Raw genomic sequence first — 27,762 nt, forward strand, 5'->3', positions numbered from 1 at the left:
TTTTAAAAAATTGCGTTTTTATTTCTAGCGCTATATAAGAATTTTCGGCAGTCCTCCAAGATACATCGCGTATAAGACTAGACAACGCTGATGTGACGCAGATCATAGACGGAATTCGCTTTTTTTTAACCTTGATTTGAACGAAAGGGCGTGTTGGTAGAACCTTTGGAGTGGCCAGCTCCATGCCGAGTGAGAATTTGTTCTCAGTATACATTTTGCTCTCTCCGGGCCAGTGTACAGGTATTGCAATTGTGTGGAGCAGCTACGTCGTGCCATTTTCTGCATGGTACGAGTGAATATATAGTGTGTATTGTTGCACATGTCCATGGCTTTCACAGCCATCAGCTCCGCTCCAGGAGGAACAGCCGCAGCGTGAATGCTGCTATGACGACGCAGTTGTGCAGAGGCCTCGCCTCGTTGCGTAGAGGCGTCGGTCCGCCTTCGCTGGCGCCGATTTCCTGCAAGAAGAAAAATACACATTTCAGGAATTTGAATATATATATTTTTTGAATACAACTTATCGCGATCGCAATGCAATATTCCAGTACTGGGTAAGTTTTGATAGGGAAGAAAAAAGAATGTGGTTAAAAGGGAAAATGAAGCGTACGGCTGGTTCTTAATGACTTTAGCAGAAAGCAGCACAATGGACACGGCACGATGAAGAGACTGACCAACCTAGGTGTTCTCACAGGTTTCTCACTTCCTCCTGTCCTGTCTATTGCACTGTATTCCTGCTTAAGAAAACGGTGAAGCTGACACGCATCCAAAGGGGTCAAGACAGACAGAACACCTCTTTCACCGCGGCTGCCACAGCTTGCCGGTCTGGTCAGACGCGCTTAGAGAAAGTGAAAATCTTCATCACCCATGATGCTTTATTTATTTATTTACTTTCATATACTATTTTACTGTTATCAGTGAAAATTGAATTTGCCGATTTAATTTCTACATTTGTCTTTCTCCAGCAAGCTAAAGAGCAGTCGTTATGGAATGCGAAGGATTCTAGCAGAGATATGACGTGTCCATTTATGGTGACCCCATTTTCAGAGCGTCCTCGCGATTGTACTTGCATGTCATTGCAAGACTTCGTAGACCAATTTAGTCCCGATATCTCGGACGCCTCTCTTTGTAATTCTTGAGGAACCAGCGGCAGCTACACACCGTGCCGTGGGACTCTAAAAATGTTTACACTTTTAAGGGTGTTTTAAGGGTGGTTTTGTCACGCGGTAGCACTCTTACCGTCACAGCCGTAAAAAATTTTTAGAGGACAACAGCAGATCTCTGACGAGACGTGCGATGACAAAAGACGTAGTTGAAAACTATGTAATCATTCTGACAGCTTTGGGCGCACAGAAATACCCGGCAAGAGAATGTCAGAGGGAGAGATAGGAAACTCTCCTGTCGGATATTTATATGCGCCCAAGGCTGTCAGAATGATTACATAGTTTTCAACTACGTCTTTTGTTATCGCACGTCTCGTTAGAGCTCCGCTGTCGTCCTCTATAAATGTTTTAAGGCCCTAACGATATGGGTGTTACAGTGCGACAAGAAAACACCCTTAAGGGTGTAAAATGTTTAGAGTGCTTTGCAAGAAGAGGGTGTAGTCCAAGTGGAGAGGTTAGCGAAGGCTCACACATGCTACTCGAGATATAGTATGAAGGGTAAAGGAGCACTTTAACACGTAACGAGCACGCACAATTCTGAACAAAAACCGTAAGGAAGGAACTTCTGACGCCCATGAACGGTTCGGCGCGCCGCCTCTTCACGCAGCTCGACGACCATGCCGTTTTTACGCCTGCGTTGCATGTCCTCGAACCCTGTCTTTCCGCGGTGTTTTCTGAAGATTGGCCGCAACAGTGTTAAGTGACAATAAGTTTCAGGTGACCGATGAGTTATCAGTGTAAAAGAGGCCGGTATACACATTCATGTCGAGAACAAAGCGCCAGAAAACAGGGGATCTAAAAGCAGGAAAGCGCCGGTGTTTGTACGCTTTTCTTCGTCTTCTCTTCACAGCGGCCATCTCTCCTGAATATTTCGTAATATTTACGAATTTAGGATCGTTCTACGATTTTACGAAAATGTCAACTATTACGGAAAATAAATTCTGTTCGCAAAAATGTTTTAAAGCTGTTGAAAGACGGCGCGGCGCGAGATTGCAAAAAAAAAAACAAAATGGTGGTGGCACAATGCTCTGTGTTCTCATGGCAGCGCAAGAATCCATACACCGGAGGTACCTGCTTCGAGCAAGTTTCTTTTCAGAAGAGTGTTTTCTCTTTCTTTCTTCTTTTTTTTTTCTTTTAAAGCAGGACAAATCGGCAGCAGCAAAGTTGCTGAAGAAGTCAGTGATCTGAGTCAATCTCCGGTGTTCCAGATTTACTACCCATTAGTCAGTTAATAAGGTGTGTGTGTCCAACAAAAGGTGTGCGCTCAGAGCAAAGTGCGTGCTATATCCGCTCCTTCTCGCCTGATTAGTCCTGTGCAGGCGCGTAGCTAGGTCGTCTGGCACCCGGGGCTCCTAGGTCTTCTGTCGTCAGAAGTATATAAGACCCCCACCCCCACCACTGGCCCCTTGCAACCCCTCCCCCCCCCCCCCCCCCGTTGCTATGTCCTGGCCCTGGGTGCGAGATTTTCGCGAATTCTGAGGTTCGCAGGTTGGCACGTGTACAACTGTTTGTTGCCTAGCAATGTTGCCCAAAGTTCGCCCACTAAAGAGTTATGGTATCTTCGGCTGGTCCCAGGGAATCGACGCTCTGACACACGGCAGGCATTCGCGTGGTTGAAACGGAGCGCTCCAGGAGTGTTTGGTTGGTTCCGTCCACGCAATAAAATTCAACCGGAGCGCTCGGAGCCGCTCCGACCCTCGTCGTCGCGGCTCCGAGATCTTGCCGAGCTCCGATTACGTGACGCCCGCACATTTCCGTTTGTTGCGCGGCAAAAGCCGAAGTCGCCATTTTTATCGGGTCTGTGCTAGGCAACGTTAATCTACGTTGGTGCTATAGCTCACTGTATCTGTGCTGCGGTGGCGTAATTGCGGTAGCTGCTCATGTATCCGCGGTTCCGTCGCTTTAACGCTCCGGCTCGGATGGAGAGCGGCTCCAGATGTGGCTGCTCCAGATGTGGCTGCTCCGAGGCAGAGCCTTGGAGCACCCAGCCAAACACACCATTAGATTCACCAGCCGTGGTTGCTCAGTGGCTATGCTGTTGCACTTCAGAGCACGAGGTCGCGGGATCAAATCCGGGCCCGGCCACGGTGGCCGCATTTCGATGGGGGCGAAATGCAAAAACACCCGTGTACTCAGATTTAGATGCACTTGAAAGAAACCCAGGTGGTCAAAAATATGCCGGAGCCCCCCACTACAGCAAGCCTCATAATCAGAAAGTGGTTTTGGAACATAAACGCCATAATTACTTAACTTGATTAGTTTGTGCCAGCGCTTGCGAAAGTGAAATTTTTTAGGTGCAGGAAAAACAATGATCTCGGCTTAACGTATAAAAGAACTAAACGATAAAACGATTACTAACAATGATCTTGCAATAAAAAAAAAACAGAGCGCGCTGCACTTTTTCAGCGTACACTAAGAAGGCGTGTAAGTGTACTTTACACTAGTAAAATGTCTGAAATTTGCATTTATGTGGCGTATTTATTTCCCGATTTTCTTGCTCACCACATTATGTTCTTAACATTGCAAGATAGCGTAAGTATAGTAGTCTTATCGGCCGTATAAACTTGTATGCATTCGTTAACAACAAGCATATTGTCACACTCGCACAAGCAAACATTAACACATCTCACTCGATGACCGCGGAAACTCGCTGTGAAAACGCTGCAGTGAGGAAGCGCGGCACCAGCAGCGAACGAATCGACCACCGTGCTGCCTCCCGCTTCCATACGAACTAAGCGGCAAGAACAGTGCAAACGAAGCTAACAGTACTCCGCGCACCCTGCCCCATCGTAGATCGCTTTCAAGATGGGGCTCACGCGGCTGCGCCCAACTCACGGCCGCTGGAGCAGAACGCCCCCCCTCCCCCCTCCTCACTTCCCTCGCCTGGTGCCTTGGGCGCGACGGCAGAAGGCGCGCTTCGTCCCCGCTTTCCTCCTTCGCGCGCGCGAGATTAAGCCGCCATCGTGGGCTCACCATCGCACGCTTTCACTCGCACATACGGCATACGGCGCGCCGCGACGATGTTGTAGCCCTTCACCGAGAACATCACGGCGACGGTGGCGCCGACGGTTGTAATGCACCTAGACTGTCCATGTAATTGCTATTGCAGTAAAATGAACTCGTGCAGCTTTGTCACACTCACATTTATGCCGCATGCTCTGTACGGCATGCCTTCACAGGGCATTGCCGGCCTCGCATGCCCGTACCCCTCTAACACCCTTGCCAACATTGGAGGAGGGGGGTTAGTGGAAGGGAGTGACAACTGGCCAGAATGTATAGTGAGACGTTGATAGAAATGAAATGACCATAATTTATGGTGATAGAATCCAACATGCCGCTCACGATTTAAGTAGGAATTATAATTTTCAATTGGCAATGAAAGCCTCAAAAACCAGTAAGTGACGAGACCTCGAGGTTAAATCCTGGTACTCCGAAGGTATCCTATAAGATAACTGTACATAAGTCGACGCTTATAAAGTGCATCATAACTGTTGCTTAAAATTGCTGTTGCTATATTATTCGACACTCCAGCATTATTGGAAATCAAAAACACTCGCATGGCTACGGCAACATGCTGAACTTTGTATCACGTGTAAGGGCATCTTTTCGTTTTGAATCCAATTGGTTTCATTTCGACTGGTTAAATACCAAAGCAGTTGGACAAGAAACCATGAAAACACATAGCTATTATCGCAGAAATCATTTACCAATTCGGAAAACATGAAACGCAGGAATATAGACTTGATAGACAATTAAGATCATACTTTGCTACAGCACGGCCACACTTGGCATCTGCCTCCCACTAGTGCCAGCATATAATCGCTACCGTGCTTGTCTATCACCGTTTTCAGCATATTTCCCGTGAACGAATACATCCTCACTGCTGAACAAAAAATTCTGATGAAAAATGTTCCACAGCGTTTTCTGCGTTACCGCTTCATGATTAGACAATCTGACAGGTAAGCGTTCTACTGTACTAGCAAAAATAGTGCCGTGAAAATTGATCGTCAGTGCCTTTAAGGGACAATGAAGGCGTGCTGTGCGGGGTGCATGCACGGAGGGTTTGGCGAAACGGCTCGTATTTTTTTTTCTTTTCCCAGATATTGTGTGTCTTTTCTTTTCTGTGCAAACACTCAGTAGAACACACACAAAAGTTCATGGGGTGCTCACCCTAGTGATGTTAAAAACGGTAATCATATTAGTGGGTTAATTGTACTACTTTCTGTCTAATTGAAATGCTTATCTCCAATGCTTTCTTTTGGCTACCTAATTATAACAATTATTGGTTAACACAAGGGGATTTTCTTGACACTTGAATATTGTTGTACATGGTTCCAACTGTATTTGTATGATAAGTTCAGCACAGGTAAGCTTTGTAATGCATGAATAAATGTCACTTGTGTATTTGGTTACGTCATTTCTGCATCCTAGTGGGCACACACCCTCAGCAGCATGCGCAAGACATGTCATGTACCCCACTGCGGCTGCGTCCCTGATACAGCCTGCCTGATTTTTTTTCAATGTTGCTTTTGGTGTCCGAACAAGAAAACGAGAAAAGATGGCCACGAAAAACTTTGAAAAGGAATCGTTTGCGAAGATAAAGAATGTGTGAAATGCTATACAGAGGACGTACTGAAGGAGCCAGGTCAACTCGTTCTGTCCACTGTATTTGAGTAATGGTAACGTAAGTTGATGGGAAGAAAGTAACGTAAAAGTAAGAGTACTGTTTATCGATGACACTGCATTATTGCGCTTTCGGTATCCCTGTCAGCAGAAGTTTTGGCCTCAGTGTTGACAATCACTAAGCAGGAACTTTAACACGAGTCGACCAGCCTAAAAAGCATGCAGCCTTCAACGGAGTAACGGCCTCTTCTCCTGTAGCTTAAGTATTGGTTTAAAAAAGAACTGGGTTTAAAAATTGTGTAAGGAGACCAAGTTTGATGATCCTTTCAAATGCCATGCTACTGTCCTACTGACAGGTACTAAACGTTGCCCTAATTAAAAATGAAAACAAAGTCATGCGACTGTTTCACAGAAAAAAAATGAACATAAACGTGACGTACCAAGATTATTTGGACCAAATATATTGTATATAATGTATATTGTTTAATATAATATTGTATAAATATGATGTAGACCCATCTCGAGAAAAAGTTATCGCATGTCTTTTGCCAAACAACTGCAAACAAAAGGTTTTATAAAGCTATGTGCTTTAATTGAATTAATATAGCTCCCTTAGACAGAGGGAGTGTGAGAATAATAAAGTTTGTCCAAGTGTGTAACTCGACATACGCAACATGCATTATAATATCATGCAAAAAGGAATGTGTACATCACAAAGAAGAAGTCAAAACTTCTTTATCTAATCCACACCATTCTTTCTGTACTATCACATAATTATATTACTGTTTAAAATATTATAATACCCATTTATTTATTTGAAATTCTTATTTTAAATTAAAATATTTTATATGTGACCGCACCTCTTCCCGTAAGAAAGTGGGTTACATATAATCAATGTTTTTTTGACCAGTTCCCTGTAGGGACAAACCCAATTATTTGAGGAACAAGCAGACAACAGAAAATAATTCAGATGTTGGTCCTCACTGTGGGAGAATGCTGCTGTTGCAGTAAACAAGTTCAGAGCTAAGAGAATAGCTGAAGTCTGCTGTATTCCTTATATGCACTACATCGTGTATCACCGTATTGTGAATAAAACTAAAGTAGTTGAAGCAACATTAGTTAAAAACAAAATTATTGGGTCTCATATCTCAGAAGAACAATCTGCTTATGAAGCATGCCGCAGTAGGAAAACCAGAGAATCTTGGACTACCTGGAATCCTAAGACTTGTACCTAAGTCTAAGTATACACCGAAATGTGGCCCCTTTGGCTGGGACTGTACACAGACTTCTAGCTTGGCAGCATAGTGCCATAGCCACTAAGTTACTGCAACGAGTGAAAAAGTGTCAACCTAACAGCCATTCCAAATAGTTATAAACCTCTTCCAAATAATTAAGGCGCCTACACAAGCCTCCAATATCTTGGACTGAATTTTCACAAACGCTCCTGACACAATACTTTCCATTTCTAATATGAGCGGCTTTAGTGGTCATAACCTCATTCAACTAGCTGTTAGTATCACGAAGCCCGTGTCTGGCACAAAAAAAAAAAAAAATTCACGATTAGAAACGAGCATATTACGATGAGCTTAACTCCCAACTTGAAGAATTCTTTTGCCAAGTGCTACTACCTTTATTTAATTGTCGATCCATAAATGACAACTGGTTACTCTACAGGGAAAAATTAACGGCATTAGTACACCGGTACGTCGAGATAGTCTCCATAACTAATGACAAATCCTGCCCTTGGTTGAACGAGTCTCTACGCAAACTAAGGAATATAAAGAAGCGTTTGTATAACAGGGCTAAACGTGTGCGCACTGCTGAGGCTTCTCAGATATAGAAAGACTGTTTAAAAAATTACTGCTCAGCGATATCTTCCGCAAAAGATAAATACTACTCACATGAACTACCATCACATGGTAATACCTTTCAATCCCAAAAAATTTTGGCAAGCCATATTTCCGACAAGAGATACTAATACAATAACTTTACATGGAACAGAAAACATACCTATTTCTAGCGCCGAATGCCCCACCGTATTCAACACGTTTTTTTCATCTGTTTTCACTCCGGAGGACTTTTCCAATGTTCCAACTCTTCCCGATCTTGACGCCGCATACATGGAACCAATTGTTATCACTGTTGAATGCATTAAATTATTCATAAGTAACCTCAAAATACTATACACTTCAGCTGGTATTGACAACATTAATTCCAAGATATTAAAGAACACCGTAGCTGCCTCAAGAAAGATCTTATGCCATATTTTTCAACAATCCCTAGCATCTGGAAAGTTACCCACGGATTGCTTAATAGAAAAAATAATACCAATTCACAAATCTGAAGATGTTCACTCACCTGACAACTATCGGCCCATATCTTTACCTTACATATGTTGCGAAATGCTTGAGCACATAATGACTTCACGCTTGTACAACCACCTAGAAGCTCACAATTCTTTTTTGCTAATCGGCATGGTTTTAGGAAGGGATTTTCCTGTGACACACAATTATCTGAACTCACGACTCACTTGCACTTTAACATAGACTGCAAACTTCAAACTGACTGTATCTTTCTTGACTTTTCAGAAGCTTTTGATCACATGCCCCAATGCCGCCTAATTTCTAAATGATCTACCCTACGACTTGACTCTTTAAATAAAATAAATTATACAATTTTGCATGCTAAAACTACTTTCTGACTAAGAGTCATGCCATAGTGCAGGACTCCGGAAATTTCGACCACCTGTGGTACTTCAACGTGCACCTGAAATGTAATTACACAGCTGTTTTCGCATTTAGCCCTCATGGAAATGCGGCCGCCATGGCCGGGATTTGATCCCGCGACCTCGTGCTCAGCAGCCCAACACCATAGCCGCTTAGCAACCACGGCAGGTATTGACTCTTACCATTATCCTGGATTCGTAATTTTCTTTCCTTTCAAGACCAGTATACTGTTGTTAACAATTGCTCTTCCCCACCTTCTTCTGTTAACTCTCGTGAGCCGCAAGGCAGCGTCCTCCGGCTCTTACTCTTCTTAATCTACATTAATGACTTACCCACCCAGATTACTTCCTGCATGCGCCTTTTTGCCGATCACTGCATAATCTGCCATCCCATTTACACAACTGATGATCACTTGGCACTTAAGCAGATCTTAACCCTATCGCTAACTGGTGTAACAAATGGCTCATGACACTAAACTTTACAAAGTGGAAGGTAATGTGCTTCAGCCGAAAATGTGTAAATTCTAAATTTTCGTATCACCTTAATAACACTATGCTTTCTCACACTTCATCATACACAAGTACCTTGGTGTTCTTACAGAGAATCCTTCATGGGTCCCACACATCACTTCTACATCCGCCAAAGCATTACATTCTCTTGGCTATCTATGACGCAACTTGCGAAATGCCCCGACAAACATTCGAAAATTCGCTTTCCGATCATTCATTCTGCCACAGTTGGAAATGCCTCCTTAATTTGGTCCCCTCATCAAAATGACCTAATCAATATGACAGAGAGGATACAAAATACAGCCGCCCAGTTCATATCACGTAACTACAGTATAAACTCAAGCATTTCACAAATTAAACTAGACCTTCTACTGCCGCCATTAGATAGCCGCCGCAACATCGCTCATCTATGGTTATTCTACAAATACGTTTACACTGTTAAACGAATCCGGTTACAGCTACAAATACCTCACCTTTTTTCATGCAGATTACATAATCAGGTCACTTTCATGCCCATATACGGTAAAACAAATGCATTTAATTCGCCTGCACTGCCTTATGTTATTCATCTCTGGAATGCCTCCCCTGACAACATAGCCTCCATTTCTAACCCCGACATGTTCCGCTGTCAGTTACTCACGCTTTACACATTTAATAGCGTTCACAAATACCCAGTCTAGTGTATTTTATCGCACAAGTTTGCAATGTTATATAATATTTTCATAAACAGTATTCCTTTTGCTTTGCTAATGGTATAACAAGTGTTCGTGTGCCTTATTGCTTTGTATTCCCTCTGCTTTGAATATTGCATAATATGCCAATCTCCGTATAGCACTGTGTCTGTAGGAAATTTGTACTTTTTATGTCTTTACCGGCCGTTTGAAATGCCACCCTTGCTTTAAGCCCAAAGACCTTTCAGGCCCTACGGCGGCTGCCCTAGGGTCTGTAAGGTACTTTTCAATAAATAAATAAATAAATAAATAAATAAATAAATAAATAAATAAATAAATAAATAAATAAATAAATAAATAATGTAGTTCCATGCTTTTCAAGCTTTGTCACCCCGTGACCCAAGAAAAACAAATCATTAAGTCCCGATCCACATCCCAGGGAATTGGGATCCCCTGGTTCAGGTTCATGATCTTTAGTTTAGTCCAAATTCAGCTCCAGAGTTTAAAAAAGAACTTGAACCGGTTCAGGGCTTTCTAAATTGGTTCATTGAGGTTCAAATGGATCATAATAAAAATAAAACATTCACATGCCTACAGTCACCTTAAAAACTTGTGATGCATTTAGAGAAACAAGTTCAGTTCAATAGTGTGTAGAACTACTGCAGACCATTTTTTGCCGTACCAATAACTTCTTAATTATACTGAAAATGATGTACCATGTACTGGTGTATACAGGTATTTCAGAATTTGTACAATCATCGGGCTTCGTGGCAACCTGAACGGCTCTCTAATGTGTTACGGCTCCCCTCATACAAATAATCGTCTTTGGATTCATAGCATGAGTATTTTCACAGAATTATTATCCTACTTCTTTTTTTCTGATTAGATAGCTGCTGGCTTTGCAATCATGGTATAAGACCTCAATTCTTCGAACATGCAGGAAATCATGAATTATACAATCATCTAATACAAGGAATTCAAATACATGCTCCACATGAAACGCAGCTTTTTGGCCTAGGGTTTGTTTGTCTGGACTACTAGTCACAAAAATTTGGGGCAATTCTCACGTGTCATCACTGATGCGAAGATCGGTGTAATGGCAGAAGCTGCGTTGAAATGTTTAGTTGACAAGTTCATTGGGGGAGAGAATATCAGAAGGGCACTGTACATTCTCAGAGTAGCAAGTGCGGGGCACTAAGCTTACCATCTCATCTCGAATAATGAGAAGTGCGCAGTGAAAAAGGAAAGAATGGTCCATGTGCTGCGCATCCAGATTTCGGTGACACGATCATTGTGTGGCTTGCAAGCATTATGCTAGTATGACTGATGCTTGCGTCAGCAGTTTGTGATACCACGTGACAACTACCTACAATTTTTGTGACATGTAGATGAATCCTTGTAAACGAAGCCCTTCACCAAGAGCCTTCGCTTCAATTAAGGTGAGGTTTTTGCACTGGTCTTAAATAAAGAGGCTATAATTCGTCGAACTTGGATGTTCTAGGAATTTTGACACAATACTGTAGTTATTCAGTAAATCAATATATGTGGGCTATAATTTTTTTGTCAGTATAATCATGTAAAGTTGCTTGTGTTCGTCATCCATACTGTACAAAATGAATATGCTTCATCTAATACTTAACTACCCATGTATTATGCGTTTATACTTCTAAACATAATAAAGGCACTTAATTAGTTCTAAGCGAGCAGGTAGTGTTGTTTTTGAGAAAGTGAGCAGTGCCAATGCCCAATTAACTCAACATTATAAAAGTTAACGAATCCACAAATTTATAACTGGAATATTTCAAGCGTGCAAATAAATATTGTAGTGAAAATACTTTTAACTTATGTGCGTAGCCAACACAAAAAATAACAAAATCCATGTGTGTAAAAAAATTATGCTTCCTAAAGGGACCACTAAAGAAGAACACTAGATTAGTTTTGATAGATAAATTATACTTTAAGAACTCCATTATCATCACTTATTTTGCAGTAATGTGTTGATTACTAGAAAAGAAGATTAAGGTCAAACTTACATTATTTGTATTTTCCACCAAAACTCCTACCTCGGTACGTCAGTATGACCTCACATACTTTTTCAATGCACTCCTACATATTTGGGTCATTCTGACTAAGTAAATGTTCTTGAATCTCATCACATTAACCAGCCCCAAGAAGACAGTGTCAAAATCCATGGCGTCATAGCGTGTTAGTGCAGGAACTTCAGGGAGGCGGCACCCCGCTCCATCTTTCACTCTTCTGTCTTTTCTGGCTTATCAAACCTCTTCTCACAGTATGAGTGGTTTTTTTTTGGCATTGTGGAAGGATAAGTTACTAACACAGTGAAATTATTTTTCCTTAGTGCCTCTTTATTGTTGACTAAAACCAAACGGCAAGTGTAATGTGGACATTTAGAGCAGATCTCGCTATGCATTGTGCTACATTTTTAGTGGGATGAATGTAGATCTCAGACGAATACAGCTTTGTTGGCATTCCATGACAATAAATGTTTCATATGTCTTTCTCCTGAGATCACTCGCAAACTGTCGTGCAGCTAAAAAGGAATACCATCTAAACTGTATAGCGATAATCTGCAATTACATAAATTCGCAAGGCTGCTTATTAATAGCCGAGTACCACGAAATAAAATCCAGTTGTCGCCACTTCCGCTTGCTGTGGAGAAGCCCCGATCGCGCTGCCGAACCAACATCAGTCACTCAAGGTAAAGTACAAATTAAAACAAATGTACGTGACAGTTGCAAGGAGAGTGCTACTCTGCCTGAATACAGTACATGCCCTGAGCGCAAGCAGTTTCCTTTGTGACCAGGCAGCATCGGTGATGCTGTCCAGGCCAGTGCGTGCCAACTATATGCACAGTGTTCAGTTAAGATGACTGTGCATTCAATTTAATGAGCCAAGCAGATCACTGTGGCGAGCTACATGACTGTTCCCAAGGCCACACTCTATGCGCTGTGATCAAGTGTCACAAGAGATGTCGTTTGCTCTCACAAATTTCCGCAACAATGACCATGCACTTAACCTGTGGTTGAACTGGTTCGGAACTGTTCCTGCAAAAAGTTTAAGTTTGGTTACAAGATGGCAGAAAAGATATTGGTTCAATTCTGGTTCAGATGAAAATGATGGTTCAGTTCCGGTTCGGCACCCTCTCTACACCCATCGCAGAATGTCATCATGGACAGGAGATTTTGCATGAACGGAAAAGTGAAGAAAGGGAAGATGATCTTGTGGTGCATGCAGCGTTCATCAATATAAAAACAAGAAACGCACGAGGCATGCACCATGCATTTCTTCTCGATGTCCTCTTTTCTTGTGAGCGCTGCATGAACCACTAGATGAATAAGCACCAACTAGCTCAGTTTTCAATTTTTATGAATAGGAGATGAGCCCGGGAAAATAAGCAGCATTAAAAGCAGCGATGCCTTAGTGAAACTAGAAAGATTGTAGAGTTCTGTTTTCTGTTCACAGATTTTCTGATTAGTTGCCGAAGGCTCATTTGCTGATAAACGTAATTATCTTTGGAAAGTGTGCTTATTTGTATAGGCTCCCGGTGTCTTGTTGGATACGGGAGAGCTGCTGCAAGAAGGGCCAAAAAATGCAATGCAGTTAATAGCGTTTGCGTGTGGCAACTAGCTGCAGCGCTGTCAAAATAAGCTCTGTTTTTTTTTTTTAATTAGCCGCTGGGAGGCATGCAAAGACCACCTGTGCAAATAAATTATGTGGCCAGGGCGGTGCAACGTGAGATGATAATTATTGCTGTCAGCAACCCAATCAACTAAAATTCAGTTATTAACTTTTTGTTGACTGCAGTAAGTGGGTATGTTTGCAATGAAAAGCTAGAGGCAGTTGTGATTCTACACAGTATTACTTAGAAGAATGCTTCTAGCGTGTCTGTTCTCCGAGATATCCGACTCCAAATTTTAATTGTCGTTCGCATGATTACATTTAAGAGAGTTGGGATCGGCACAAGGCTCCTCCCTGATGTGATGCGGCTGTTGTGTGCGGCGTTTAGTCTGACAACGGGGCAGGGCCATTGGCAAAGATGATAACATTGACAAAGATGATAACCCCCTTCCCCTCTTGGTTGGCTAAATGAAAAATTGAGAAACCCAGAACTGCTGTCGTAACACATGACCGTGACGCCTGTAACGTTGGTGGCAGCTGCCATCCCAAGATAATGGCGTAAGTGGAGAAGCCAAAGGGCAGTGCGTGTGCGTAATGGTGACTGGACGATCGGGCATGTTCCTTGCCTGGGCTACTTAAATAAAGTGACCGCTGATTTCCAAGTACTATAAGTTTTAATGAAATCAAAAGCAAGAACTGCACTGCACACCATGCTGTCATATCTTGATTTTCACAGTTCCTAAGAAGTCATGTAGGATGTGCCAACTGGCTGTGCTTAATATTTTTCAAGGAAAGATTGTCATTTACCCAACTGAGAGACCCACGAAGCTAGAAAGTCCAGGTTTGATGCGAATTCAAACCCCAAATTTGAACAAATTTTTCTCTTACTGCCCATCTTCCTTTCTGAGAAATTCGCATAGGTTCCTTTTGTACCTTCGTTGTACGTTATAACATATTTATTTCCTTTCACTGATGTGTTATATGCCTATGGTCTCTGCGTTAATATCTGAAGGCATGTATTTTTATTCTTTGACTAAAGATGCACATCTTGAACCTCATCCGGGATTCATCTGCTCTTTCTGCCTTGTTTGTGATGTTTCCTATCATTCTGCTCACCTGTACATTTCAATCCAAAGCGGAACACCTTCTCTACTCTCTTATAATCTCGGGCTTTATTTACTCAACGTGTGATGTTTCTTCCCGTCTTACATAAACCTCGGCGTCGTGAAAAGAACTTGTCGCAACCATGATACAGTGAATCTCTGTTTACGTGAACTGCAGGAATTGAAAAAAGAAATATGTACACCCCTCAAGGTTACATTCATGTGTATGCTGCTTACTTCCATCACCTGAAATAGAGCCTTGTCAGGTGATGTCCACTTACAGGTTAAGTGACTCAATTGGCTCTGTGATTTTAATGCTAGACTAATTACAAAATAAAAGCTGGTTCCAACGAAAAAAGTAATTTCTTCTGGATATTGATGATGTTATACCCAGTACGATATGCCCAGATATTCAGATTTCACACTAAAGCTAGTAATACAAAGATGCACATAGATAAGTACCTGTCTGGTAAAATAAGCCATGATTAACCAAGGAGGTTAATTAGCTTGTGGGAAGTGTGCGAAAGGGCTTCTTCATCATTTTATCCTCTATTTATAGTTTTACAGTGCCCCTCCTGTGTGGCTTTACTTTTGGGACATAGTTTTCCCTTCAACAGCTTTTCTTTAACCTCCACGATAGCAATGATGTCGGACACCTTAGGAAATTTATAACAATTATAAAAATTCAGATAATGAAAATGCAATTTGCACTGAGACAACATTAACTTGCACAAATTCAGGGCTAATTTTGATTTTTGTGTGTTCGTCATGAGTGTGGCTTTCGATGAGAGTCCCAGTTCTGTACATTCAGTTGAACAAGCTAGCCTCTATCAATTCAACTAGACTAGAATCGGCAACGTTCAAGCCCACGTTTTTCCATTGTTGTGGACCGATATTGCAGATGAGAATCGTCATATTAAACAACCTCTTGTTATCGCTTGCCCAAGCATTTTCCATAATAAACATGCCAGCATGCGAGTTTGGCAGCAGAATGCCTTTACAATTGAGTTCAAGACAACGGGAATTTGTGCCTTATCCACTCGATCCGGGAGTTAGGTGGAGATTGACCATGTGAGGAGTAAACAGATATAATAGGGATGTGATTTAGCAGTGCTGGTGAAATGAGGTGAATAACCAGACAATGGATATGTATTGTAGTTACCCAGGCAGTGCTTTAAATCCTCAATTTCATTGGTTCTGCTAGTGCAACGCAACATTGGGTGTGTGCCTGTGTGATGATCGCGTGCTTTATGGCAACTTATTGCAACACAACAGCCATAGCAGACAGCAACGTATAAAAAAAAAAGGAAAGAATGGATGTGATCTCGTATCTGAACAGGATATGACATGAGCCACATAAATGCACACACACACGCATGCAAACACACTTTTGAGTGTGGGTGCATGGCTTAGTTAAGAGTTTGTGCTAATTGCAGGCTGTTGTGCTTATTCATATACTGAATACATCCTTGTATGGATCAAGTAGGCTCAAGAAAAGTCTACCACAGGAGGTAGAAAGTCACAACAGCTGTCCAGTGACAAATACGACGAGAAATGCACTTGTCGATTTCAAGGTACAATGTCTCAAATAATGTTAAAACAGACGTTTGGGCGAGTTGGTAGGATATAATTGAAACAGAACAGCGCGGTTTTCATGGGGACTAGCAAAGAGAAACGCCACGGACAAGCGCTGACTTGCAACTGAAGTTGATTGCTTGGAACGAAGAATATATAACAGCTCCAACCAACAGGAGAAACCAAAAAACCATACATATATTCCCAATCAATCATACATGCTGCACTGAACAGGGGAGATAACTGCAATCATCATATCCCCTCCCCGCTAAAAATGCCAGTTCTTTGGATGTAATCCATAAGGAGGGGCTACTGTCGCATGCGTCTTTTGACCAGGCTATGTGCGCTGCTTCAATAATTTCGCGGTTAGTTGGTCACAAATTTTTAGTAAACATAGTAACCTACTAACCTGTGAAATCATCGCAGTCACCTCTCCACAGAATGCAAAGTCTTTACAACTGTGATATTCTCCATCTTGGTATCTTTGAAAACGTGTGAGTTGTCTTCCATCTGTGCCGAGCTTCGCGCTTTCTTTCGAGCCTTCTTTGTAGGGGCACTTCTTTCTTGTCTTCTCTCCTTCCGTATAGACGTTCTACGTTTTTCAAAATTGCGTTATTGTATTATTTTGTTCTTGTTTTTTTTCATTCATTTTATTTTTTTATCCTGTCACTCTTGATCGTAGTTTTTTCACATTTTTACCTTTTCTGATTTTTGTTTTTCTGTGCACCAGCACCCAGACCTAATTGTTATTATTATTATTATTATTATTATTATTTGACACACACACACCCACTCTCTCTCTGGTTTGCGGCGCTGTGAAGAGCAGTATGACAGTCCTAAAAACCCGGAATCGGACTCGGCGCCCAGGCAGGCACTTCAGCATCTACTGTCATTGTGACGGTGGAAATCCGTCACTATTCATATCAGAACACACTTGATCATCAGCTCCTTTTACGACAGGCGTGTAGGCTTCGTTCTGTAGAAACACAGTTGAGAGTGCTGCAACCGAAATTCGCAGATACTTGTTTATATATATACATATATATATATATATATATATATATATATATATATATTTCTTAATCAGTATTACGCCCTTGGGTCGTATCTTGCCATACAATGATAATCGTCATCTGTCTGCATTTCCTTTCTTTAGCGCGGCGAGCCCGGTATTTCCAAGTCACGAACGGCATGCGCATTATCAGCATGACAGGACATTCTCCACAGGACAGTAGCGAGCGCAGCGTTTTCAAGAAAGGAAGCGCAAGGAAGACAGATCACGATTATCGCTGTGTGGCAAGATATGACCCAGAGGGTTTACATTTAATTGTGTACACTCTACACTCTTAGAAAAATTTACACACCTTTGGGGCTTATCTTGTCCCACAACAATAATCGTCATCCGTCTTGCCCGCGTTTCCTTTCTCTAACGCGGCGAGCCCGATACTTCCCAGTCACGAACGGCATGCGCGTTATCAGTGTGACGCAGCATTCTCGACAGGAAAGTAGCGAACGCCTAGTTTTCAAGAAAGGAAACGCTAGTAAGGCAGATGACGATTATCGTTGTGGGACAAATCTACACCCCAAAGGGTGCAACCGTTTTAAGAGTGTGTGGGACAAATACACACCTCAAAGGGTGCAAGCGTTTTAAGAGTGTACACTCATATAAAATTTACACCCTTTGGGGCGTATCTTGTCCCACAACAATAATCGTCATCTGTCTTGCCCGCGTTTCCTTTCTTTAACGCTGCGAGCCCGGTACTTCCCAGTCACGAACGGCATGCGCGTTATCAGTGTGACGCAGCATTCTCGACAGGAAAGTAGCGAGCGCCGTTTCAAGAAAGGAAACGCAAGCAAGGCAGATGACGATTATTGTTGTGGGACAAATATACACCCCAAAGGGTGCAACCGTTTTAAGAGTGTAAGCAAAGTTTGCACCCTTTGGAGTGTATTTCTGCCACACAACGGTAATCTTCATCTGCCTTGATGTGTTTCCTTTATTGAAAACGCCGCGCCCGCTACTTTCCCTTCGGGAAAGCTATGTCATGGTGATAACGTGCATGCCATTTGCTACTGGAAAGTACCGGGCTCGCAGCGTTAAAGAAAGAAAACGCGTCAAGGCAGATGACGATTATTGTTGTGGGGCAGATATACACCCCAAAGGGTGCAAACGTTTTTTAGAGTATAGAGTGTAGGCACAACCGAGTACAAATTGTATGGGAAGGCCAGAAATGCAACATTGAAGTAGTGGATATTCACCGAGGACTGAAGCAAGCATGTACTCTGTCATCATTGTTGTTCATGCTTAATGTTAAGGGCGTATAATGACGACTGGGAAACAGTGGATTAGGGTTTGATCTAACATTCGTAATATATGTGCAAAACGTGCAACAGAAGGTCCATGGGCTGATGTATGCGGACGACATAGTGCTACTTGCGGTGAATGCAAGATATTTGCAGAGACTTGCGAACTTGTGTGGCAATGCAGCCACTAATTTAGGCCTTAAGTTTAGAAATCGGGAATTATGATCTTTAGTGAAGAGACCACACTCTAAGAACAGTTTACACCCTTTGGCTTGCCCCTTCTGCCACACAAAAATAATCGTCATCTGCCTTGATGCGTTTCCTTTCTTTATCGCTGCAAGCCCGGAACTTTCCAGTGACGAACGGCACGCGCGTTATCAGAAGAGGCACTCCAAAGGGTGTAAACTGTTCTATGCTGATAACGCGCGTGCCGTTCGTTACTGGAAAGTTCCGGGCTCGCAGCGATAAAGAAAGGAAACGCATCAAGGCAGATGACGATTATTTTTGTGTGGCAGAAGGGGCAAGCCAAAGGGTGTAAACTGTTCTTAGAGTGCAGTAATTACGTGGTATCAGTTCAACAGGAAGTCATAAGTATAGTCAGGCAATATAAAAACATAGGTGCGTACATTAGCGAAGACTTACTCAAGCACCCATCAAGATAATCATTGAGGAACATTGAGCCTCTTGGGGCCGCTGCAATAAATACGAGGTGGTGCGAGCAATCTCGAAAAGAGTAACGGTGCCAGCGCTAGCGTTAGCTAATGCCATTCTGTGCTTAAAATTCGTTATATTGTTGGCGTCGGAAGTTAACCAAAGATCGGTAGGCCGATTGGCTTTGGGATCCCACGATAATACCACAAATTAGGCAGTGCAGGGTGGTATGGGACGGGCGTATAGTGATGTCAGAGAAGCGCAGAGCAAAATTGGTTTTGAAGAAAGACTCCGGAACATGGAATAAATTAAATGTGTGGCTATATAAAGTGTGCAGTTATCTGTACCTCAAAAGCGTGGACACAGATTACAGAAGGAAGAAGTCAAGAAAGTTGGCAACAAAGTACAGGGAATTGAAACTCTATATAGACAACCAGGAGTCATTAAAAAGAAAAAGGGAGAACCAGAGACAGTAGATTCGATGCAAAGAATGGAAACAAAGAAGACCATGGAGGTTTACCAGAACCGCAAGAAAGAAATTAAAAGAAAACATCTGTACGATAACACAAACGACGACACCTTGCTATATATCTGACTCGAGCTTGTTGTCTAAGGAAAGAAAACAAACCGGAGCAAATACTCGCAACAAGATGGGGCATGTGTCCTTTGAAGCAAAAATCCGGATACCACTCAACACATCCTATTGTATGCGAAGGTATTCACCCATAGATGCCTATAGGTAATGTACACCTTCTAGAGGCGCTGGGATTTAAAGTGGATGGAAGCATCAAACTGTAAGCAGTCGAGATAGTCAAGAGACTCTACAAATTCTGGTAAAAAACAAAATAAAAAACCAGGGAAGAGATTGATGGGACCGGATCCGCTCGGAACTTTGGAACCGCTCGGCCAGCAGCACGCACTTGCACCGTCATGCGATAAAAGCCGTATGCCCAGATCTCTACACCAGACATAACGCCCTGTCGCGGGCCAGTCTCGCTGCAGCCGACCTTGTCCAACCATCGCACGCTTGACAGCAGCACAATAGCAGTGCGCAATCGCCCTGTGACGTGGTATTTTTTATTTTCATATTTCGCGGGCTTTCTTTGGTACGCGGAAGAAAGGACCACGTGAGATATATCGTATTGGAAACAATTTAGCGAGAGGTTTCTCAAGGTTCTCTACAACTTTGCGTATCACATTTGGGATCTGCAGCCAATACTTAAAACGTTTATTAATTAAACATAACTAATCCGTTAGTTAAGGGGAAAATAAAAAAAAATAGCCTGAGTAACTCTAGGCCAGTGCAAACATTAAGCATTCGGTTCAACTCGCGTCCGGAGTGCCTATCAGTCTTAAAACATTGGCTCAAGTTATATGGCACAACCTGTACATATATACAGGGTGTCCCAGCCAACTTGGACCAAGATTTTGAAAAAAATCTGTGCGTTCTTCAGAACAGAAATCGCGCGGATGTTGTTAGAGTTTATCTAAACTTACAGTACCATTTTTTGCTCTATTTTTTTTTATTAATTAGCTGAGATAAATTAACTTTTAAATATAGCTTGAAACGTTCAGACGTCAATAGCAAAGTTGTGGAGCTCCACAAATATCGGCCAACCCAGGCACTTCCAATGAGATTGACTTAGCGTGGCCGTTTTTATTCGGGAAAAACAAAAGCCCGCGGAGTTTAAAAAATACCACGTGACAGCGCGCTGTCTGCGCCCGAAAGCGCCACGAATACAGTGCTCTCAACCGTGCTTAGTAAAAGACATCGCTCGCTTCCCGCCTTTCGTGCTGCCCACAAAAGAGCTTCGCGTTGTGCTTGATTTCGAGATAAACGCCAGTGGGTTTGGGCAGGTTTGGGTGGCATTTAAATACAGCGCGGATCCCGTTTCTGCGGCGATAATTGCACTCTCACGCTAGCAGGTGCATGTGGAGGAAAAATGAGAAGCTAATTCATTCGAATTTAGGAGCGAGACCCCAACAAGGAAACACACGTTATAACAAGCTTGATAACGTCGTGAGCAAAACGAGAACAAGGTGAATGCAGGAGCCAACGTCTCGACAAGTGGACTTTTCTTCAAGGCCGTGTCTTTATAACGTCGTGAAAGTTACGCTGGTTGTCACAAAAGGAAAAATTGTAAACTGACATGGAAGGTTGCTTTTTAGCTTCCTGTCCATTCCTTGTCGGCAAATTTCATATTACTTACGTGCGTTTTCCACGTCGCACAAAAGTTTGACACAGATGACTCTTTTCATGGATAACGGTTGTAGAGATTTATTCGCTGTGATGTCGGTCTAAAGAATGTGTTTAAACCAGTCGCCCTGTGCCATAATGCAGTATTGGCACCTTTTCAGCTCGTCCGATGTAGCTTTTTTGATGACGCAAGACGCTATCTCGCTGCAGGCCTAAGCAAACTCTGTCTTTAGCGCTTCTCGTGTAGTTGTAGGTTTGCGGTACACTCGGTCTTTCACATGTCCCCACAAGAAGTCAAGAAGTGTCAAGTCCGGTGACCATGCAGGCCATTCCACTGGTCCATGCCTCCCGACCCACTGGCGTTTGAAGGCTTCGTCAAGCCAGGCTCGGGCAAGGCTGCTGCTGTGAGTTGGTGCACCGTCGTGCTGACTGCGCCTTCCAAGATGTCGTTCACGTACCGCTGAGCAGTAAGCATGTGGTCAAAAAATATGGGGCCAGTTATTCTTCCTTCAAAGACATTGTACCCCACACTGGATAACCATTGGTACAGGTGGCTGGTCTGCGCCACCCAATGCGGTTCGTATCGTTCCAGTAATTCGCATGATGGATGTTCATTGAGAATTTGTGGAGAAGGTTGCCTCATCTGTCCAGAGCGCTTTGTCATCAAAATCCGGTATTTCGTCACTGTTCACAAGGACCCAATTTGAGAAATCAAGCGGCCATTGAAAGTCTCTTTCTTGCAGCTTTTGATGCAGTTGGAGGTGATACGGATGCATTTCAGCCTTACTAAGAACTCTTAACACTGTAGTCTTTGAAATGCCGACCCCACCACTCACATTACGCACGCTGAAATGAGGGTTTGCAGTCATGAAAGCCAAAATGTCTCCTTCAGCCTTTTTACTGATGGTCCCCTTTCAGTGCCGCGACTTGAATCTACCTGTTTCTTTCAGCGTCAAGTAACTCCTCATTATTGTGTTCGCGCTAGGTCTTCCCCCAGATTGCCAATGTCGGTATACGTTCAAGTTTCCTCTTGTCGCCCCGTGCCGCTCACAAGTTTAAAACGCTGTTCGCCTTCTACTCGCTTGAGTACGGCATACTTTAGGCACCGCAAACAAATTCTTCGAAATGGTTGATTACAACGGCTAAATAGGCGAACCAAAGCACTTCCTCACCCAGACCTAGACAGGAGGCAAGCACGGGACTGGCGCCGCCTGCAAACAAACACTTTCCCACATTTATACAGGCTACACAAAATGTACCCAGACAAATACAGCAACACATGCCCGTGGTGCGAAGGAACACCGACATTGGAACACATAACATTCCAGTGGGCGTTACGTCCGGCGGCTGCCACCTCGCCGCTGCTAAACACGCGCCTCCCACGACAACTGGTCGTGGGAGGCGCGACTCGCGGAAGTGGAATTGGGAAGCCAACTGGCGACCCTTGACCAGGCCCGGCGAGCCGCTGTAACCAGTGGGACCCTGGAGGAGGAACCAAACAACCTCTACTACAATAAACGTTTGCTCTCTCTCTCTCTCTCTCTCTCGAAATGGTTGCGCGACACGACAGTAATAGACAGTCGAGCTCACATGCATCTAGCCGCTGGCACAGCTTTGAAGAAAAGCGGCGTTGTAACAAATGATACGCTCTCTCGCACAGGTTCCAGATGTATGATGCATGTATTGTGTGTATTTTTTCTATTCCGCATCGACTTGAATGCTGGAAAAAAAATTTTCTTCTCGTCATATTGGACTAAACGGCTGATGACGGCGCGTTTTTCGGCGACAGGCGCGAGCAGCTGATGACGAAGCGCTTTTTCGGAGCGCCGTCGCCAGCCGCTGCCGGTAACGTCAGAACCGAGCAAAGGTTGATGCCCTTTCTCCTAAGTGAAGGGAAGGCACGGCGCTGGCCATGTTTTTACAAATCACTCATGAGAGCGCTGTAATCGCGGCCCATTCGGGCGCACAGAGCGCGCTGTCGCGGGGTGTTTTTTTTTTAAACTCCGCGGGCTTTCGTTTTGCCAGAACAATAACGGCCTCATCACCCATTAATTTGTCCTTACAGTTACCAAACATGACGAAGCGGCCTCATTTAGTTCAATGCGGACACCAGACGAAACTAATGTATCACGCATGAAAAAGCAAAACAAAAAAGAAAAGAAGGAAATCCTGAAGGTTTAATCGTTATTTGTGTCGCTTCTAAATGAGCCCAGAAACGCTAAAACTACGCAACCTGTTGCACTTAAAATGCTAGCTATCCTTTCAAAGTATAAATATCTGAAACGCGGAGTTCTCTTGGGAGATTGGGAGGCCTATAGCTAACAGCAGTAGTCTGATACTTTCGAATCCTTGCTTACAGTTTTTTTTTAACGCTGTATTTGATAAAAACATATTATGGCACATAAACTTGGCGTATTGTTAGCCTCATGTTCGCAAAATTTGACCTCACGTCTAGTTGTAAGTATGCCAGTTGTAATGATGTCTACACCGCTCGCAAAACAGGCTAATAATGCTATGGGCCACTTGCGTATGAGCATTCTGCTAGAAAATGCGCATTTAACCAACCCATTTGGAACTTTGCCTACACATTGGTCATACCTTGTCCCTCAAATATAAATAAGAGGCCTTGTTTAGCTCACCGAGGACACTGGTGAAATGAACTGAAAATCTCGTATGATGCATGAAATCACATGGGAAGACGGGGGGTTTAGTAATTGTCTGCAACACTTGTATTTAAAGGAGGAAAGTAAAAGTTTCGCAATGCATTGTGCTTAAAATTCTCCCTATTTTCACGGGTATTCAACAGTTTTCCATGCGGGTGGTTTAGGAGTACTTCTCGGAAACATTTCTATTAGCGGCGGTATGACACCCTGGAACACTTCAATAAGCAACTTTCTACAAAGGCAGTAATGAACCTACACAAAATAAACATAGCTCGCTGGCCACTCAGAACATTGCTTCATATACTTCAAATAAATTATACACCGTGCCCCGCTTAATTTACCTATGATACCGGGGGAGAAAACTAAATGGCATTTGTAACGCAAAAAATTGGTAGAAAGCGACTATTCAGTAACTGTTTCCAGAGCACATAAGCAACCTACACAATGGAAATGTTCGGTACACGTCACCAAAAAGTGGCCTTCATTTTTTCAAAATACGACATATGTGCCGTTTTTCCTCCTCCCGGGAAACATGTAACAGTGTAGCTCTTAATTAGAAACAGCCTGAAAATGAAATCGTTAAAGTCAGAAGTGACACGTGCCAGTGTAAGAAATTAAAGTCAGTGTTCTATTGGTATTGAAATGACTCTTCACGTTAGACCAAGGTCATTTTCACGAGTATATCTACGATAAGTCGTGATAACACAATGAAATTCGACAACCCCTGTAAGAAGTTGATTAGATTTTTGATGATGATAACATACTGAGACAACAACCCTATGTAGGCTATCTCTGGACAGAGATAAAAAGTTCCAGCATTTAATAATTCAATGATTTGATGCCGTAAGGCACACAATCATTGGGTGCGGCAGATTATAATCCTATATCCGAACCTCCCCATCGCCCGCAGGTTAAATCTCGCAAGCTGATTCGAATACAGATATAGCGGTCCCCAAAATCTGGGCATGATGAAAATCGCGCAAGCTGACATTTGTTACGGCGGGAACGGCCCAGCGCCGGGCGTTCTCCGCAACGGGAGCCTGTATGGTGAATCCCGCACGTCGTCCGATAGAGGGCGTCCCAAGAAGGCACAGAGGACAATCCTCGCTGTCCAAGCAGGGGATGTATGGTAAAGAAAAGCGTTACTCATGTGGTGACTCTCCCTTTCCCTTATGAGTTCTCTCTATAGAAATAAAATTCAGCTTCAGCTGTACGTACTTTTGTCGGGCTTTCCAGCATGCCTCCGAAAGTGGCTACTTTCAAAAGTGGGGAGCCGGGGGCAAATTACATAATTTGGTCCCCCACTTTTGACATCGGGGGTGGGGGGGGCAAGTACCCCCTTGCCCCCCCCCCGGTCCCTCGGTTTATACGTATGTTGTTTGTGCTATGTACTCAGTTGCTAGAGAAGGTACACAGGTGCCTTTTATGAGAAATACAAAGGCGGCACTAGTTCTAGTTACTGTAGCTCAGTGGACGTGGCGTACTCCTGCTAAACACGATTTCGCGTGTTCGACTCGCTACCGCGGAGGCCGCATTCGAATGGAGACCAACGAATATTCACTTCAGTACTTATTTTTATGTAAACTTAAAGTATAAGTTGTAGTGTAACATAATCCACACCCTTCTACTTCGGAATATCTTACATCCCTGTATGCGAGTTTGCTCTGAGGCGATGAAAACGGTTCTGTCAGCCAATCAGCTATTGATATTAAAGAAATGAATCGATTCTTGTTGTGGAATCGTCTATTATACTTGCATCGTATTAAAAAATTTAATTCTAGGGATTTATGTACCAAAGCCACAATATGATTGTGAGGCTTGCTGTTGTGGGAGACTACGGAATAATCTTGACCACCTTGGTTTCCTTTACGTGCATCCAATGTACGCTGGTTTTCTTGCATTTCGCCACCGTTGAAATGCGGCCGCCGCGGCCAGGATTCGATCCTGAGCCCTCGGGCTTACCAAGCACAACGCGAAAGCCACTAGTAAACGCCACCACTCTGGGTCTTGTATCGTGTAAGCCTTAGCATGAAGGAAATGAAATTAAGCTTTACAGCATGAAAAAGGAATGCATGGAGTTGCGCAAGTTCTCAAAATGCAACAAAAGCCGTTGCGCCTCCTTTATTGCAGTGTCGTGGCTTGGCAGCGTTGTGTTTTGGGAGGGCTCATGATTGATGCGCGTTTAATAAGAAGCAACTTGCAGCAGTACAAACAAAGAAGAAAGAAAGAAAGAAATAATTTTATGAATCCCTTAGGACAAAGATTTGGCTATAATAGCCGCAAATCTTTACATAAAGGTCTCTGCACACCGGCTTAGTTTAGGTTCGTGGAAATCCGTGTTGGTCACCACACGACACCATCTGACGCTAGATAATAAACCAATGTCTCAAACAGTATGTCTACTTTTTTATATATGTGGTGTCTCTTTCTAACTGGAAAAAAAGAAAAGGCATTCGAATTTCTCTTCCAAGATCAAGAGATTGGACGTGGACATATATATTTCATGGAACTTTGTACGTGCTAACTTTGCAAGTATTAAATGACATCATTAAAGACCACCTCCTTATTTAAAGCAAGCTAATGGAAATGAAGTCTTCATACGAGGTGTCACAGTGAATTCGTTTTGAGAAGTCGCAGGTTCGGATCACGCCACGGTTTACATCCGTTAATCGAGCGGTATTGAATACACGTGAGCTTCGACTCCAGAGCGCTTCCGGGACTTTTTGACCATTTCTCATGAGACGGCGTTTCATTTGCTGCCAACAGCTTTTACCATTCCGAATGTGGCAGGTCATAATATAGAAACAAAGCCTTCGGTGATGTATCAATTAAAGAGCGCGTATTGATCCTTGTTTCGATCTTATATACAGGTTACGCAAGGCGGGTCAAACGAAGTAGCCACACTGACTGCAGGTAGTAGCTCTGAAGGCATGTCTTTACACGTAAGATATCTCTGTGCTCGTACCGTGACCGGAGAAGGTGGGCGCGCGCGTGTATATTTAAGGAAAACGTCCTAGGCACCGTGATATCGCCTCCGTTCCGGTCTTGTGCTTTACTGTATGGCGATTTGTTTTGACACGGTACAGCGTGTATTCTTCACCGCATGGCAGCGCTGTACTGTGGCGAAGCTGATTATAAGGAATCACTTATTATGCAACGCGTACATAACGCTTGTCATCGGGCTTTACACCTTAAAGCCGCGACGTTGAGTTGAGGGACGTTGTAGTCGAGGGGCTTTGGACTAATCATGACTACTTCGGCTTCTTTAGTGTGTCACCCAAAGCTCGCGGTGCACGGGCGTTTTTGCGCCGGGCGTCCCCACTCGCAAAGCGGACGCTGCGACTTCGCGACCAACAGGACACACCGTAGTCGCTGGGCGATTTGTGAAACAACATCGGACGTAGGTTTGCTTACCCCGATTCGAGGGCGCGTATACATTCACTGCGATCCGGACTTTGGCTAGTCGCTTTCTATGGTCACATCGGATCCGTCACACGCACTTTGCAAACACATCAACGGCATTCGATCTTCGCCTATACTTGAATGCAGAACAGAAGAATGTTTAACCGTTTAACTAGGAGTCGTAGCAGTCGTAGCGGACGTAAACGTGAACACAGTACTTACATTTCATGTTGTTTCCCTGGCTTCGTCAACGCTGCGCCTGCTTGTTGGACGCCTAAGCCACCTTTATAATCTGAATGGAATTCATTATAGTTTAGCTAGCTAGACACGTCATAATTATTTTCTTACAGGGCGCGATCGTGAGTAATTTTTAGATCACTGCGTGGAAAAGGTGCCTTTTCACGTCCACGTAGCTTCACTGAAGACCGGCCGATTCATATTGCAACTGGCAATGTCAATGCATTGAAAAAAGTAAACAAAAGTAAATAAATAAAAGCTCTGAGGACACAAAAGTGTGTTATTTGTGCAAAATTATACTG

General features: G+C 43.3%; 1 protein-coding gene and 1 long non-coding RNA gene across 2 annotated transcripts in view; one reads left to right on the plus strand and one right to left on the minus strand.

The window, feature by feature from the left end:
* LOC135901633 (uncharacterized) lies at positions 1-27,667 on the minus strand. The gene is made up of 2 exons (XR_010564202.1): positions 27,446-27,667; positions 1-458 (listed from the first exon to the last, which is right to left on the minus strand). It is a non-coding gene; the product is annotated as an uncharacterized lncRNA (long non-coding RNA).
* The window catches only part of LOC135901568 (uncharacterized), a 1,085,637-nt gene that overhangs the window by 321,433 nt on the left and 736,442 nt on the right, over positions 1-27,762 (plus strand). The gene's annotated exons all lie outside the window — the stretch shown is intronic.

This window comes from Dermacentor albipictus, chromosome 1 (genome assembly GCF_038994185.2).
Source record: "Dermacentor albipictus isolate Rhodes 1998 colony chromosome 1, USDA_Dalb.pri_finalv2, whole genome shotgun sequence".
NCBI classification, from domain to species: Eukaryota; Metazoa; Arthropoda; class Arachnida; order Ixodida; family Ixodidae; genus Dermacentor; species Dermacentor albipictus.